The sequence below is a fragment of the Actinia tenebrosa genome, unplaced genomic scaffold (genome assembly GCF_029948245.1).
Source record: "Actinia tenebrosa isolate PJP-AT-01 unplaced genomic scaffold, QUT_ActTen_1.0 PGA_scaffold16__25_contigs__length_10494907, whole genome shotgun sequence".
Classification (NCBI taxonomy): Eukaryota; Metazoa; Cnidaria; class Anthozoa; order Actiniaria; family Actiniidae; genus Actinia; species Actinia tenebrosa.
This window is the reverse complement of record NW_028292576.1, coordinates 3,166,010-3,184,868: the sequence shown is the minus strand read 5'-3', so window position 1 is coordinate 3,184,868 and position 18,859 is coordinate 3,166,010. Positions and strand designations below refer to the sequence as shown.

The window sequence follows — 18,859 nt, the reverse complement described above, 5'->3', positions numbered from 1 at the left end:
ACTTACAATCAACAGACGTAATTGTGTATAAGTAAATTAACTCAGATGAGGCTTTGGAGACACAAAGGCGTGAAAAATTTGCCACTATTCACTAACTAGGCAAATCTTCAAGATGGCGGACTCAAAATTCATGTGATGAACCGTGCGGTCTAAAAGTGAGAGACGTTTCTACCAACAATCCTTTTCGCGCGTACTCCTTCGGACAGCTGATAATGATAGCTTTTCGGAAATAATTGAAGCATTAATTAGTGCAAAAACCCACTTTGGAACTTTGACAACTGGTTTCTAAATAGAGGTTGGTCGATAAATGGAGAGATAGTAAATTAGTGCACAAAGCCTCTTTGGGACTTTGACAACTGTTCGCTAAATAGAGGTACATAAACTACATTCTGCAAAAATGTCAAAATAGAAATTAGCCAATTTAACTTTAGATTCTACTGCATTGTATTTTCTAAATTGCCAAAATATTTTCTAGCAACAATCATGAAATAAGGTATATAAACTAAAATCTATCTATTTGGGGGGGGGGGGGGGGGGGGGAATTCTTAATTGGTTGCAATTTGTTTTTTCGGTTGACATATATGCGCTTGTAAAGATCTGTTTATTTGAACACTGAAATTGAAATTTGAAAACCCGGATCTTAGTTAAACGAGATTGTTGTTATTTTCTCAGTTGTAACTGAGAGAAGAGTAAGGAGAACGAGGATAAGAACTCAGTTTTACTCTCTCGAAAATTTTTCTTCAAACTTTTCTTTTAGAAAATTCTTTCCCTTGAGAACAAGAAATAAACTCTACAAACACTCTACAATATACCTTCGTTCAGTATAACTGACCTTCTTTGTCCGTGCAAAGTCTTCTTTTCTACCGGATTCAACCTGTTTCTTTCCACTTCTCGAGTCTTCCCAGTTCCCTAAGCATACAAAGTGTTTCCGCCCAAGTTGAGCTCAACACTAGATTCAAACGTTAACATTCTGATTTATATAAAATAAGACAATTGATCGTATACGTACGAATTAATTTGACACAATCTTAGTCACTACCCGATCGCTAATTAAAGTGTTTTCAAAATACCAAAATTAGCAAAGAAATGGGTATGCTATAATTTACAATGCGCGTTGGCGTTAAGTAAAAAACATTGACCTACTAGGTGCAACAGAGGAAAAAGTAATATAATAAGCCTTTGATTTTATTTGCTTTTTGAAAATATATAATAGCGTTACATGTGCCTTAATTTTGCGAGAACAATATTTGTACTATTATTATTAGAAAAGAGTGCTTTAAATTCGAAAATTCATTGCCGTCTGTGAAAAATTATGTGAAATGTTAAAGAAACAGTGAAATTTATACTTATTTCAATAAAGTTAGTCACCAAAAACCTAGGAAGCTGAGATCACTGAGCATCATGGGAAACTTTTCATATAAAAAAAGAATCTATATACAAAGCTTTTTTAATACAAACTTCAGCTCGATGATGCTCAGAAGAGGTGAGACTGTAACCGGTAAAAGATTCGCAAGTCCATGAACAGTTATCAAGCGATTGAACGTGTAAAATGAATCCACCCATAATCCTGGTCGGCCTCAGCTTTATAGCTTTTCAGGTGACTAACTTTATTGAAATAAGTGTATGTATACATACATACACATATAAAAAATGACCTGACCTCTATAAAACTTTAGATTAAGAACCTAAACCTATTTTATATTAAGGTGTTTTTGTGTTTGGGTAGTTATTAAAGATGTCGAAATTACGTTTTTTCAAGTTTGGAATTTTTTTTCTGTGATAAATGTTCTTGACTGAAGCGTAGTTCAGATCTTCCATTTTATATTTTTTTCAAGAGATTTCAACGACCAAAACAATTCTATCAGGCGATTTTAGAATCAAAATGTTATTACTTTTGATTTCATGTTCTTTGATGTAAACATCTTTGGATCAAGTTTCTGAGTTTTAAGACGATTTACATTTCCATTTTATATCCAAAATGTTTGTCTCTTTGCAAAATAAGATAATATCTACGTGAATGACATGTGGTCTAAGATGAGAAACCATTCAAGCAAAAGTATAAAAACGTGAACTAAATAGCTAAATCTTTTTATAATTACCTTTCGTCGCTATCACAAAATCAATTACTAGAGGCTAGGCGCCCAACAGCTAAGTATTCTAATAGACCATATCTGGCCTTATTTGCTTTCTCTTTGAAGATTAATTGGCAGTTTGCTCCAAATAGGCACTATGGTATATATAAATGTATAACATATATATATGTATGACTTTTTGTATATGCTAAAAAATTTGCGGTGTTTGACAAAGTGCTTTACGAGATCTCTTCATTTTATTATCTATTTCAACTCAATCTCTCGAAAAATACTAAGGATATTTCAAATACAGGATCGTTGTCTATAGAAGCATCTCGGCGTTGGCCCTTGTAATTAGACGTTATCTTAAATATAATGCTCGTTGCGATCTCCAAAGTGGACGTGAAGTATTAGGCGTAGCTATCTTTAATCAAAAAGTATTAGGGCCAAACTGGGCCAATAATTAAATGTCTCTTTAAGTTTTGAAAGGGTGCTTGTTAAGTAGGCGTGGTGACTCATTGGCTATTCATAATTAAAGATGGTTTTTAAAGACAATCCCTGAAGATAATCAGTCTTTAATATAAATATGAGTCATATATATGTAGATCTGTGGTCTGTCGTAAAAATACACATCTAGTGGGTGATCATCTAGTCTATACATAGGAGTCATTTTTAGCTCGTGGAGAGCTATCGAGGTGGCTAGATTTCGCATTTTTCGGATAACGCTTCTCATCGTTTTGGGTAATTCCCGTAACCATGGAATCCATTGTACTCGCCAAGTGACGTCACTGGAAGAATCCACGCACGTTGTTTGCAGAGGAAGCCATTTTGGATTTTCGATCACTTCATAATCAGCAGCATATTTTGAGTATTCTTAGTTTACTTTATGCTCTTTTTATTGGACTTTGAGATATGAGATTCTCGTATTTATCATTACGTTGGAAGAGGAATCCGAAAACAGCCTGGTTTGTCATATATTGGATCGATTAGACTTCAGATAATGATCTCAATCGTAGAAAAATTTCGTAACCAGAAATTGGAAAAGAAAGGATTCTAGCCAATCAGAAGCCAATAATTTAATTGATAAAGACAACAGTTTGTTTGCCAAAACATAACTTTAACTATCACCTTACTCGGGTCACAATACCCTCAATGAAATGAGTCACCAAGAGTCATTTGTTATCCTCTTAGTTCATTGGTACTCAAAAAGCTTCACGAGCTTACCATGATGTCTGTAAAATACTTTTTTTTGCTAAAGATGAGCATCTAAAGGGTGAGTATTTATTCTATATATAGAAGTCGTTTTTATGTAGGCGTGGTCTTTCACGTGGCTATACATAATTAATCATGTCTGTAAAATACTTTTCGTGCTAAAGATGAGCATCTAAAGGGTGAGTATTTATTCTATATATAGGAGTCGTTTTTATGTAGGCGTTGTCTTTCACGTAGCTATATATAATTTATGAAAAAATTATTTGAAATTTAATTTAGAATTTAAAATTTATTTCTGTAAAATATTTTTTTACTAAAGAAGAGCATCTAGTGGTTGAATATCTATGCTATATATAGAAGTCTTTTTTATATAGGTGTGGTCTTTCACGTGGTTTATCCATAATTATCAATATCTATAGAGATAAATATTGCCAATTTTAATTGCCATATGTACTGGAACTAAAAAATTAGATCAAAATCTCTTGAGACATTTCCGTCTACCATCCTGAGGAAACAATAGCTGCCCAAGATAAACTCTATGAACAATCAATTATATATCTTCTGAATTCTAAGAGCTGACCAGTTTCGATCTGCTCTGCTTTATATCTTATTCCAATTATTAAGTATATTTAAGTATCCTACCAAACTTAACATTAATGACTTTCTTTAGATAGGAAGCTACAAACTATTTCATTGAAATTGTCAGCCTTCTTAGGCTGCGTAATGTATAATGTATGGCGGGGGGGGGGGGGGGGGGGGGGGGGCAGGTGAAATCTTCAATTGACAAAAAAATTCTTAAGACCCCCCCTCCCCTTGAAGTCCCCCAAAAAATGATTTTTCCCCACCCCTCCGGAAACCTCTCGTAGCTTCTTCTAAAAACTTTGCATCCCCCCCCCCCCACCCCAATTCTCCTATAAAATTTTTCAAACCCCCCCATTTTACTGGTAAAATGTTTTCCGATCCCCCCTGAATTTCCCCTGCTCCCCTTCCCCCCCTGCCATACATTATGAACGCAGCCTTATTCCTACTGTCTTTTCCAACTATTACGATGAAGTAAATTAGAAACTAAATAAGAGGAGCATCCGTTTGGCTATTCATTTTACTAACTATAAACTTCATTAACTCAAATTCAATTCATTTTTTAGTTTTTTTTAAGCAATTGATATAAAATCGGTTACTCTAGATAACGAGAATTTTATATTCAAAAAATAATAATATCTAATATTATTATTATTATTATTATTATTATTATTATGGGGAACTTTATTGATAAAATCTCACTAAATGTATCAACATCATTACGGGCTTAGCGTAGGCAATGTGGACTAAGTATACTATATAGTATTTACATTATTATAAAAGTAATAAATAAATAAATAAAATAAATATATTATTATTATTATTATTATCATGGGGAACTTTATTGATAATCTCACTAAATGTATCAACATCATTACGGGCTTAGCCTAGGCAATGTGGACTAAGTATACTATATAGTATTTACATTATTATAAAAGTAATAAATAAAAGAATAAAATAAATATATCATTATTGTTATTATTATTATTATTATTATTATTATTATTATTATTATTATCATGGGGAACTTTATTGATAAAATCTCACTAAATGTATCAACATCATTACGGGCTTAGCCTAGGCAATGTGGACTAAGTATACTATATAGTATTTACATTATTATAAAAGTAATAAATAAATAAATAAAATAAATATATTATTATTATTATTATTATTATTATTATTATGGGGAACTTTATTGATAATCTCACTAAATGTATCAACATCATTACGGGCTTAGCCTAGGCAATGTGGACTAAGTATAATATATAGTATTTACATTACTATAAAAGTAATAAATAAAAGAATAAAATAAATATATTATTATTATTATTATTATTATTATTATTATTATGTGCACAAAGGCATGACAATGTCCGTGATCTACTTGCCATACTTTTAAACAAGGTTTGCAACAACGTTCAAAAGGAGCCACAGCTTATCCCATTGGATGGCGAACAATTTAATCTAAAATCTACTAGCACAAGTAAGGATGCAAGGCTCGACATCAAAGCTGGATCGTTTTGGGCACAGGGAGTAACTGCATTTTTTGACGTAAGAGTATCGCATGTTAATTCCAAGAGCAACCAAAACAAATCCACTTCTACAATCTTCAAGGATCAAGAAAGCGAAAAAGAGAGAAAGTACCAGCAAAGAGTAATCGACGTCGATATGGGAACTTTTACGCCTTTAGTTTTTGGTACAAATGGAGGAATGGGGGCAGAATGCCAGATTTTTCTAAAGCACCTTACTGAGAAATTAACCAAGAAGACAGGGGACACATATGCAAGTACTATAACATGGATTAGAACTCGATTATCTTTTGAAATAATTAAGTCAGTACACATGTGTGTCAGGGGGACAAGAACCCCTTTTTTTATGGACAATGAATTCTTGAATGACTTTAATCTTAACGCCAATGTAGCGGAAATTTAGAAATATTTAGATTTTAATAATAATTGTATAGTTTTAATATAGTATTATATCAGTGTGAAGAGCTGGACTCGTGTTTTGAGCTATTAATTTATTTTACAAATATGTTTTCATAGATAAATAAGTATATATTATATAGATTTGTTATTTTATATTCATAATCTTTTCTTTTTTGTTTTATAATTATAGCAATATTCTTATCACGTCTCATATTATAATGAATTATTAGTTAATTATTATTGTCAATAAAGTTATTTATTATATTTTATTATTATTATTATTATTATTATGGGGAACTTTATTGATAAAATCTCACTAAATGTATCAACATCATTACGGGCTTAGCCTAGGCAATGTGGACTAAGTATAATATATAGTATTCACATTATTATAAAAGTAATAAATAAATAAATAAATAAAATAAAAAAGAATTTTCAATAATCTATAAAATGGGTATGATACAAAACAGAAAAAAAAATTAAAGATAAAATATACTAAAAGTTCTCAATTGAGTATATAGTACATGAAGCTAAGATCAACTTTGAGTTCTTCAAGATTAAATGAGCCTCTCTTGGAACTACAAACACATAAAACGTTTAACAATTTCACAATTCTGTGAAATAATCCATTTCTGAGAGCGTTCTATGGTTAGGCTAGCTAATTGCTGTCCAAATAACACGTTCTGTCTCTACTTAGAATTTCGTAGTGAGCACCTAAGAAGTCAATATTTTAGTCAATTATTATTATTGTTATTATTATTATTATTATTATTATTATTATTATTATTATTATTATTATTATTATTATTATTATATAGACCATTAGCAGACAAAAACTTGTTGGAAAACAATGGAAAAGATGATATAAGGATATGGAATATATGTCTGAGGTCCCGGATGTAGTTCGTCTGAAAAATACGAGTGGCGTATTTCCCAGTAAAACACGAATGTCTACATAATAAATTAAATCATCCCAAGTCGTTCAAAAAAAATTTGAAAAAAAAAAACCAAAACATTTTTGATGGGTAATATATACAAAAACCTGGTTTTGATGGCTAAAATTGAGTTTACTCAGACGAGAAACATTGTTTTGTTTCCCACCCTTTTCGTATATTTTGCTTTGACAGTTATTCCAGACTTCATGAAAATTAAATCAACCAATGACTAAGAAGGTTTTTATACATTTTAAGCTTTGAAAAATTTTAAAATAATTGAATTTTAAATTGTCTTACATAGAAAATTTTAAGTCAAAGCTTTTGAATGACCTTTCTAAGTTTCTTTTAGAAATGGAAAATGCTCTAGGGCTTTAGAAAATTTATCAAAGTCTTGATCAACTAGGTTCAGAACTCTCCAAATGTCACTATTCACGATATTAGGGAGTAGCTTTGAAGTGAGGTCTCAATTTTTGAGCACAACACTTCAGCTTCAAATACTTGATGCTTGATGTCATTTTGATATACTGAAGAAAAATATTTTGAAACGTTTTAACTTCCTGTTTATCACTCACGTCTTTTTTTCACTAGGTTTTTTATTCAATTTCGTAAATTGTTGATGCACACATTAAACTAGTCATTCAGTTGATAACATTTCATTTCAACACCAACCGATATGATGAAAGAATCGAATCATCAATTTTAAACGATTTTTGAATCAGAAATATCTGACGTCAATCCTATACGAAAGACTTGGGAATGTGTTATAAAAGGTGACATTGAATGCTAACAAATTTATACCCACTCTAAGGGCAACGGTAGAAGACGGGTTTTCTACAAAAAAAAAAAAAAAAAAAGACTTCGAGTTCCTATTTTTTGTCGATCAAGACAACAACACCCATGCAGTTCAAGAGGGATTTCATTTTCTTCAAAAAACATCTTTTGCCTCAAAGTAAATAATAGGATTTGCTTCACGGCTTAAACCAAAGTAAATCTCATGTAGATATGCAGTATGAATTTTAAAGCAAACTTTTCCGATCCCTATTCATTTTAATGACTTCATCTCTTCTCTTTACTTTGAGATAACAAATATATCTGTGAGAAAAAAATTGGAATCTCAAGCAATTAAAATTCACTGATACGACGCGTTGGTTCACGTTCTAAATACTTGAGCAAAGTACCATCGCTACACCAATATTGGGATATTTTTGGCAATATACAGCCAGTAATTACGGAAGCCTTAAGATAAAGAAGATAATCTCTAACGTACAAACAAATGATTTATCTTAAGAAGCTCTATCTTTTCTAAGCCTTATAGTTTAGTTTTATTGGGTTATCATCTAGCCACAGAACTAGGATTAGTTATTTGTCTATCGTTAGCATTGATTTATGGCTGTCAACTGATATATCTACATGCTTCTGATGATCCCCAGGGTATCCTATTTCTATTATATATATGATGGTAATTGAACTGAGTGGAGTGCAATTTGGTCTGAAATCAAACGCGCGATTAGAAAATCGTACGACCGCGTAGGGAGAGTGTGATTTGTAATTGCAAGTTTGATTTCAGACCAAAATTGCACGACACGAAGTTCAATTACCACTTAATCATATCCTTTTTGTAATCATACACAAGAAAAAGACACAATAAAGAGTGCAGAATAAACAATTTAATGTAGTAGAAGAACTAAATGCGAAAAAAAACAAAACCATATAAAAAACTTTTTTTTTGATAATTTTTGTACGTTCTATTTTGTTTTATTTTATTGTTAAAATTTTTTTTTTAAGGATGCGATTATAGGCTCCTAAGGATTCGATTTGGGAATTAATCGCACTCCTTTGAACCAATCAGATTGCAGGATTTGGTAGTGATTACAAAAAGGATATGATTAATTCTTTAGATAAAGGTGTTCTTTCATTTATCGTTATTGGATACTAAATTGCTCTGATCTCAAAAATCCGACAGATAGTAACTAGTAGCCGAGTCCCAAGCCGTATTCAGAACTGGATGTACGACCAGTTAAACATTGACCATTGCTTTTTATAATATAACTGCTCTTTTCATGATCGGCTAATAATTTCTCCTCAACTTACGCACGTGAACGAAAATGAGTGACGTGAGTTACTAACTAGTACACAGGCCACTGACTTTCAAAGTAATTGGGCTGGCTTTCTATAGAGAGATATACTGCTTTTACTTCAAGATTAACTATTTATGTTGTCTAGCCTTAATGGTCTCCATCTTAAACTTCATTAAAATGTTTGTAATAATTGTTTAATGTATAAAAGCATTTTTTTTCTTTGCAAGTTTTTTACAATCGTTTAAGTTATAAGTTTAACTTATAATATGTGCTTGTGTAAGACAGGTCACTTAAGTGGCCATCAAACCCTTTGATAAAAGGCTGAGCAAATACCAGGTGAACTTATGTGGATTTCAGCAATTTCTATCATACATAGACACGACATAACGCGTGCTCTGATTGGCTGGTTATTTATGAACAAAAAAATGGATTGTGCACGCATGCGCAGGTGATTGTGCAAGCACGTGATCAGAACACAATCATTTTCTTTCAGTACAAAGCAGTTTTAAAACCATTTTATATTTTCATTTCTTATATATTCAAAATTGTTCTCGTGCTTTGGAACGCAGTTACTGAATTTTAAATGATATTTTTTTTGCCACAGCATGTTGCATGTTTTTAAACGAAATTCAGAACTCCAAACATATTGTTGCCATTGATTTGTGTTGCCTGTCGCGCCATGGTACACGAATACAACGTACTTTTAACGAAACAATATTGCGCTAAAAATCGTGTCGTGTAAAATCACCTTTATAGGAAAACCAAATATTTCAAGCATCATTTCCTTAAGAAGAAATTATTTGAATTAATATTAGTGTATTTTTATTAAGTGAAGACTTTTAAAGTGCTACTACGACGAAAATCGCTCAAACTTGGATTCAGCTGAAACTTCCTAAGAATACTCTTTAAAGGTCCAATAATCACTGTATGAAGTGTTTTCTCGATATTCAGGACGAAAGTATGATATTTTTACGATTATTTTTTGGAGTCTGTGACGTCATACACTCAACATCGAACATCGCTCCATACATTTCTTTGTAGTTTATGATCAAAATATCAGTAGTAAAGGGAGAAAGAAATACCCAAACACCCCAAAATATAAATTATAGTCACAAGTAATGTGAAATAAGCACATTAAAATAGCCACCCTTTGGGCTTCATAGGAATAGAATAAATTAAGGATTTATATACAAAGAAATATATGTAGCAATGTTCGATGTTGAGTGTATGACGTCACAGACTCCAAAAAATAATCGTAAAAATATCATACTTTCGTCCTGAATATCGAGAAAACACTTCATACAGTGATTATTGGACCTTTAAAGAGTATTTTTAGGAAGTTTCAGCTGAATCCAAGTTTGAGCGATTTTCGTCGTAGTAGCACTTTAAAGCTTATTCGTTTTGTTGCCAGGAAGTTCGTTTGTAAGCGGGTTGGTTTAATTAACTAAAAGCACATTTTTTTCGTTGGAAACCTATTTTTTCCTAAACGACAACCAGCATGGCAACCGATAATATATCTTTTCTTTAGCGGTAGTTACTCAAATAAAAATATATAGGGATTCCAAAATTATCCTTGAGATTGCAGACTGACTTGTCTAATAAAATGCATTAAGCCTTTTTCTTTAAAATTTGTTTATTTTGGTTTATTTGGTTTATTTGTTTATTTGTTTATTTTGGTGTTTATTTGAAATAAAATGTTACAAATGACCAATATTCTTTGGGAAGTCTTCAACGTCTTTTCTATCGCATAGCTAACAAGTTGAAGTTTTTTCCCGACTCGAAATGACAGCCTTGCCCAAGGCAATGATAAGACCTATGTATCTAGTATGAATCAACACGCAATTTTTCTCTGTTGTTTTAACATGATCTTATCGTAAAGGACGTCATATCTATAACTAGATCCAGGTTTTAAACACTCCGATTGCGTAAGTCGCGGTAAAAGGCATTCACGTCTGCACGGACGGCACGAGTTTAGTCGCCACCACTAGAGCAATTTTGAAATTTCATGTCGCTGTGAATTCACGGCACGAACAGGAATGAGGTGCCGTGACCGTGATGGTAACGGGGCATTTTCATTGGATTATCTGTGAGCTCAAACGTCGTGATTAGGTTAAAGGAAGCCACACCGTACCGCGATTATAACAGAACCGTGTGCTGTTTCAAAGTTATACAAAGTCCGCTCTACAAAAGCTGCTACTTCACGGCATTAGTTTACAACTCTGGCTAATCTTTCGGCAAAAGTCTTTCCCGCAACGATCACTGACGAAAAGGGTTCCAACAAGCTCCCCAAGCTAGCCTAGGGGAACCACGTACGCTCTCTTTTATCTTATGAGTACACCTTTGTAACATAGAGGTATTTCGGTAATATCGGCAGTCATTTAAAGACGCCCCGAAGCGTTTATTCGAAAGAAAAAAAAGAAATACAAGACAATTTGATCTAGTCATATCTAGATTAAGATTGAAGTTGAAAATGTCTTCCTCTTTAGATTTCATTCTCCTCTTTACCGAATCCTTGAATTTTTATTATACTACACGACATGATAATAAATTTGTATCCAGCACGCGAAAACACGACTACGCATGCTCGTAATCTATGCACGTCTGTTCATGCTCCATATTTGTAAACAAGTTTATCAAACACATCTTCGTCCTATTGTAAAAAATATGCACATTTAATCTTCAAACTTCTCTCACAAATGCCCCTTAAATGCGAAATCGTAAGTCAGTATCGAAAAGTAGCATCGAGGCGTGTTTCAAACTGATAAAAGATTTATTATCACTCACGTAAAACTATCAAAATGTATATTAAGTGAATTGATCGAAAGAAAAGTAACGCAAACAAACTTACCACTGTGCCGCTCTAAGATGAATTGAGAACTTTTTACTACCTCTCTACGCAGTGTCTTTTTTGCAATAAATGATAAACTGAATAAATTCACTTTGACAACTAAACGAAATTTGCATCAAGCAAACCCCAGGGGGAATACTAATCTAAAGTTGAATGAACAAAGGAAATAATATCAAAACTCCCGGGATTACAGATTAAACCGGAAACAAACAAAAGCTATTTCTTTCTTATATTCTATTCATTGATATTATTAAGTATCCTCACAATTTTTTTGCATACTCGGAGAAAACGATTATTTACTTTCTCTTTAAAAATCTTCTGAATTCTTAGAAAACATACTAAAAGGCACGCATGCGTAAACGTTTTTATAGATATTGGGTGAATTTTATAAAATATGTAATTTTTAAGTTCAGTCGATTCAGTTTATCATCCAACATGGCGCCGGGTGTGTCATTCTTTGGGAAAGAATTTTTATAAGATGTTGGGTGAGTTTTATAAAATATGTACTTTTTAAAAATATGTATTTTTTCAAGTTCAGTCGATTCAGTTTATCATCCAACATGGCGCCTTGTTACTGATCTTTATGTTATTTTGTTGTCGAAGTCTAAATGAAATAAGTGATCATATAGCTATATCATTCTAAAATCCAAGGAGAGCTTTAATGCTCGTGTTTCTTATTATTATTCGCGTAAAGAATACGAAGATTAATATTGAGTTATTAAGGCCTAGGGCAAACGTCGAACTTTCCACGCACCGAACTTAATTACATCAAAGAATGCCGCCTCATTATCACCTGATATCCATTTATTTGAATGAGTTCGGTGCATGGAAAGTTCGACGTTTGCCCTAGGCCTTAAGTGAACTTAATATAGTGGAGAAAGCCGTTTCGTGAATATGATGGCTTTTAGTTTGTTTGCTTTTTCAAATTTATTTATTTATTTTTCAAATTTTAGTAAATTTCAAGGAAAGGTTTTGATTTCATTAAAGCTTTTTCACTAGCGATTGGTTAAAAATCACTTTATACCTAAATATTTTTGTATTGATACCGATTTTATCGCCATTTTTTATCAGATATTTTCTATATTTTCTTCTCTTCGGAAGGTTACATATAATGTTATATACCAAAAGCCGCTTTACAAGATAAACAAAGCCTAGATATGTCTATTTTCTGTTAATATATATATAAACTTCCTCAATAATGTGGATAAACAATCTCTGTTTTGAGAATGAATTTCACGGGATTATTTCGTAGAGGCAGAGCAGATTTCAAGCCGATATTACATATTTTGTTTGAAAATACTTTAAGGCTTGTTTCGTTTGTTAGCTGTTGAGCTAGACCTCAATGTTCTAATCTTTCCTTTTTGTTCTAACTTAACGTAAGATGACCATTTTGTATCGTAGATGGCTTTGTGAGCCGTTCTTAATAGAAGGAACTCAGTCCTTTCTTTCACTGGAAGCCATCTTAATTTCAAAATTTCTTTCTCTTTGCTGTATTTGTTGTATTTATACTATCCAAATTTTCTGTTTTCTTAACATGTTCTTACCACTTTAAATTGTCTTGTATCCAGATACCCAAACATTTTATCTTGTAATCATGAAAGTAATGTCTACGAAAATGTGCCGTAGCAAAACAACAAAGAATGAATTCATGATCTTCTGGGACTAGAAACTCTCTCTCAAGCTTGCGAGTTACACAAAAAAGAAAGTAATGAAAAAGATGAATCTATAAAATCCTTAGAGAATCGTCTAAAATGGTACCAAAAGAAAGAACTCAATTCACAAAATATAAAACGCGACAAAAAAAAAAAAAAGAAAACAAAATTCTTTACGGGTTTTATAATTAGGAATTATTCGACATTTGCTTTAACTTCATCACTTATGGTCAAATTATGGAGGAAGAAAGCTATAGCTTACCCCTGAGCGAGCAGTCTTACTGAACAATATCTTGCCTACAAATTTTCTATTTGTATAAAAACTGCCACAAGAATTTTTCGTAGATGGATCCTTCAAAAGTACCGTCGTTTTAAGTTGTTGTATATTTGGCCATCCAAGGATCAAATTGTGAATTCAATATGCCCATGTCCATAGCACTCAAGCATCCTTCTCTTCGAGTAATAATTGATCGTACTGACATCAATATCACAACCCAAAGGCCCCACTAATCAGCAGATTGCATACTCTAGTTATAAGAACAGTAATACCGCAAAAGAATTAGTGGGGATCTCTCCAACAGGAGCAATATTTTTTATTTCTGAGTTGTTTAAACGGAATTTTGTTTTTTCAATAATTCATCCATTTATAAATATATTTCATTTGTTTATTCCCATCTTCGATTTGTTTATTCATTTGGACTGTATGTTACTCTTCTTTTTCAATTCAATTATAGGTTCACAAACATTTCTTTTAAATTACCCCTGAAAGTCTTCATTCACCTACTCACTGCCTTATATCATTCTTCCTTGAATTAAATAACATTTAACGTATTGCGATTTTGAGCCGAAAATACGGGTTTATATTGGAGGCTAGTTGGGAGAAACTATATTCCGTATTGGCCGTAGTCGCGAAGCGGAATATATTCTCTTTCAGCGCCGCTAATATAAACCAGTATTGTCGGCTCAAAATCGCAATAAGTTTTGTATCGCGATCCTCCTATTTCGTAAATCTTAAAATGAAGAAAAAAGCGATAAACAAGCCTGATTTGTTTGAAATTCTCACTACCTAACAGTGGTCTCCCTAGCAACGGTTTCTGGAAAATTCGAGTTTTCGCAAAAAGAGAAAGATTTTTCGTAAGTTTGACCTGTTTTTAACACTAGAATTAATTTCATTACTCTACTTTGTAAAACAAATCGTTAATAAGAGAATTTATCTGATTTTACAACTATTTTTGTTATGAAATAACTTCTAAAAGTCGAGTTTTCTTCGAAAGTTTAGTTTGAATGAAAACAAATATTTGGCGTTGTTTTTTCACTCACCTGTAGCAGAAAGCGTAGGATACAGCTTGTTATGTTCTTATCCTTGTGTATCACAAGTCAGGAAATAAGTTATGAAAATCAAAGTTGTAAAAAAAAGGATGTAAAACATGTAAAAAATAGATTTTCTGCCATCGATGTTGAGACTCCAATGAGAACCGTTGCATTCACGAACCAGACTGAGATACCAAACAAGTGTTGTTTTCGCCGTCAATCAAATCTCTTGAGCCAATCACGCGCGGTAATTCTGAGCCAACAATACGGGTTTATATTGGCGGCTCTCTCTCGATCAAACTTATAGGAGGATCGCGATACAAAGAAACACTGCAGCATCTGCCCTCTGTCTTGCTGTATTGACCTATATTTCTTTCTAATGATCGTATCGACTAGTATTTCAACTGATGAAGACTATAGACAGTGCACTTAGTGTGTTTTATAGTTTCCGAGGGCCACTTAGGAGGTCGAAAAGGATGGCATCCTGGTAATGAGTGTTTAGAAAAATCGAATGATATTCGCCTATTATTGTTTAATGTTCGTTTAACCTATGTTCTTCATCACATTTGACAATTACGCATCACTATTCAAAAAATCTTTCATTTGAATTTGTGAATAATTTGTGGCTGAATAAGTTGTTGTTTGAACTTGTGAATTTATTACAAATTATATATTTAAAAAATAAACGGTGTATTTGGAATGCGGAATCTTTTTTCCTTTACCTTTCATTTCTTCTATACATCCATATCTTATAATTCCTTCGTTCGTTCATTCGTTCATTCGTTCATTCGTTCATTCGTTCATTCGTTCATTCGTTCATTCGTTCATTCGTTCATTAGTTCATTCGTTCATTCGTTCATTCGTTCATTCGTTCATTCGTTCATTCGTTCATTCGTTCATTCGTTCATTCGTTCATTCGTTCATTCGTTCATTCGTTCATTCGTTCATTCGTTCATTCTTTCATTGGTTCATTGGTTCATTTCTTCATTGGTTCATTTGTTCATTCGTTCATTCGTTCATTCGTTCATTCGTTCATTCGTCATTCGTTCATTCGTTCATTCGTTCATTCGTTCATTCGTTCGTTCTTTCGTTTATTTATCTATCTATCCGTCAATGCTATTTATTTACTTATTTATTCGTCTTTTCATCCATTCTTATTTTTCATTCATTCATTCAGTTACTCCTTTATTTTAGTCGGTCGGTCGTCCAGATATTAACACACTTCTTTATATTACCGTTTTTTTCGTAAAACCTATTTTAGCTTTTTTTATGTTTGTCCCATATATTGCTCTTCCGTATCACTGAAACTTAATATCAAAACACACACAAACGAAACTACCACCCCACACGGATTTGCAGCCTCAAAAACCTTAGGATATTTTGAATAATTTTCCAAAAAATATTTGGCAAATACAACCTAATCTTCAGTACTTTAGCAAGTGAAATCTGACATTGAATCACCTTGTTGTAAAGTATAGGACATATCTTTAAAAAAATTCAAACGCGAAAGATAAATTAAAGATTAAATTGAGAGTCAGTTTCGCAACACGGGAAGGCGGAAAGAAAAAAAGATCAAAACTCACTCTAAACGAGAGAAAAATATCAGAGTTGTTTAAAAAATGTCTTTTGTATTATCAAAAATGATTCCAAATTAAATTTACATTGAGAAGAAATTTCATTTCCTTCATTCTATTGAATGTATTTTGTTTTTTCCTAAAAAATATATTTTCAATTACTTACCTCGAATTTGTAAAAAATCCACGTCCTTTTTTTAAACCTTTTAGAATCCTGACTTGAATATATACGTCCTTCCCTTGAATGAGGTTTTCTTAAAGACGAAAATGAACTTTTCTTCAGTCTTTTAATATGTTTTTAAATGCAAAATTATAAGTACACAAAAGCCCAGCCTTCGATCGATATCGCTTCTTCCACCTAATACGGCGCCTTGCAAATCATTGGATTTTAGAAATTAGTGATCACTCTTTTCAAGCCAAACTCGACACATCAGTTTCGGTGTAAGTCTGATATCTCGTTCTGCGATTTTAAGGTAATAGCTCTGGATATAAAGTGCACTTATCGCCAGGTCAACCGCATGATTTCAGTTGCATTCTAAAAATAATATTGAAAAAGAAAGAGTAAAGCTCATTTGAATTCGTCAGTAGCCCAAAGCTTTTAAAGCTGTGGGGCTAATAGGAAGATATTTTGACTTCCATATAAATTGGTTGTTCCATTAAATTGACCAAGTCTCGTCTTTGTTACAGTTTTCTTTTCGAGAGTTAACATCGAAGTTTCGTAATGAAATATTCATGAAATCTGATTGGCTATCTTACGATCTTTTTCCGAATTGAATCTTCCCAGTCTCACAAACCTTTATATATATTGAGAGGGAGGTTTATCAATTGGGGGACTTTGGTCGTTTTTTTTTTTTTTTTTTTTTTTTTTTTGTGTGTGTGTGTGTGTGGGGGGGGGGGGGGGAGGGGTAGTGAACTGGATTACGGTTTTGGGGGTACCTTAATGGTATCAGAATATATTGGGGAACATAAGAAAGCATACAATTGTTGGAATTGGGAAGGGGATGAGGTTCGGCCGATTTCCAGAGGGTGGGAGTTGGGAGAGAGTTGATTACATTTTCCTGAAGGTACTTAACTATTTTGATATGACACAAAATTTGATTCAGGAAAAGGTGGGGAAAACTTGCTTTAATGGTAACTTCTTCTCTAGCTGTTAATTTTGATAAAAATAATTAAAAACCTCACCATTTTTCAGTATTAATTCTCATTTCATATTTTTAAATTTTTTTATTTTTTCTTCTTTATTCTTTTTCTTATTCCACGCGACAACTTTTATATACAAGCAGTAGTTTCCAGAAAATATTTACAGTACTATTTTATTTCAAAATATTTTTTAAAACAATCATTGGTTTATGGCCCACCAAAAGAGTATAGACCATTTATATTCTTAGTAAAAAGAACATATTGACTTACCAAGATAAATGGCATCCACTTGACAAACTTTTTCTTTTTAGATAATGAAACAGCAGTAGATGGCATAAAAGGTACGGAAGCAGGCCTACACAAAAAAAAAAACTTTAAAGTAATTAATATAACATATCTAATATCGTTTTGACACAAGTTTAATTTTTTTGTCAAAGTTTACCTCAAATAAAATCAATATTTAATGTTAAGAAACGTCCGAGCGTATTTATGTATTTATATCATGTTTTTCTGTCTATTTGAGTGTCTGTCTCTCTGATGATTGATTGATTGACTGAGCTTTTTTGTCTTCCTATCTCTATTCTTGATTTATTGATGTGAGCACTGAGTATGTAGTCAATGCAGTCGTATGTACTTGTTGGTTGTGTTGGCTTAAGCCACTGAATATGTAATGGCGTAACATGGCCAACACAAGTACGTCATGTTAATCTCAAATTAGTACATTAGTTTTCTTTCCATTGTACTATCACCCATTGTTTTCTTCTGCTATATATTTTGTAATCTCACTTTACTTTACCATCACTGATGATGGTAGTCGAACCTGCCGAAACATGTTTGGTTTAAAACTTTAAAAACTGCCAAATATCAAAAGCGTCGTTGTTTGCTTAAAACTATTAATTCACTTGTTGGTACTAAGACCTTTTGACCTCTGTCAAAACCGCGACAAGTTACGACAGCACTACTCTAGAGCATCAGAGCTTAATCGGATAGCCTTTTACAGTGCTTAGCAACTGGATTTAGTGAACAGCTAAACCGTTTGGTGTCTCTGGAAAAGACTAGACCTGATTTTTTCCCCTTCATTTGAGTCGGCTTTGGATGAATATGTGTGACGATAACGGCGAACATATGGCGATAAGGGCCGATCCATCGCTCTTCAGATACAGAAGTCTGTTATAACAAGTTCGCTTCACATTGCACGAACTGTTAAGATTTTAAACTGAGCATTAGATATATAATCTAGAATTTGCGCTATATTTACAAGCGTTTCATTTGTCATTATGTTGAATTGTTTTAGTAGTGAGCCTGGAATTTTCAGTGTTCTTAGCTATTTCCTAAAAATTAGCGTTTTTCATTTTCGGGTTTCGTCGTTTCGTTGTTCGTTTTTCATGATTTTTTTATCATCCCATGATTAATGCGGTAAACACGGAACCTTTATGTCAAGAGAATGACACGTGGTTTGAAGTGCTAAAAGCATTAAGCCCAAAAGTAAAGAGGTTGACAGCTTTCTTTAAGACAACCAAAATGGCC

General features: G+C 32.7%; 1 protein-coding gene across 2 annotated transcripts in view; it reads right to left on the bottom strand.

Moving 5' to 3' along the window:
* The window catches only part of LOC116301943 (substance-P receptor), a 34,104-nt gene extending 17,656 nt beyond the window's left edge, over positions 1-16,448 (bottom strand). Inside the window, exon 1 of one of the 2 annotated variants that reach the window (XM_089030925.1) lies at positions 16,359-16,448. The gene's annotated coding sequence lies outside the window, so the exon portion shown is untranslated. Of the gene's footprint in view, positions 1-832; positions 924-16,358 lie in introns of those variants that run through there. The other variant, XM_031711116.2, reaches the window with a different exon arrangement.
* Between the last annotated feature and the right edge of the window lie 2,411 nt (positions 16,449-18,859).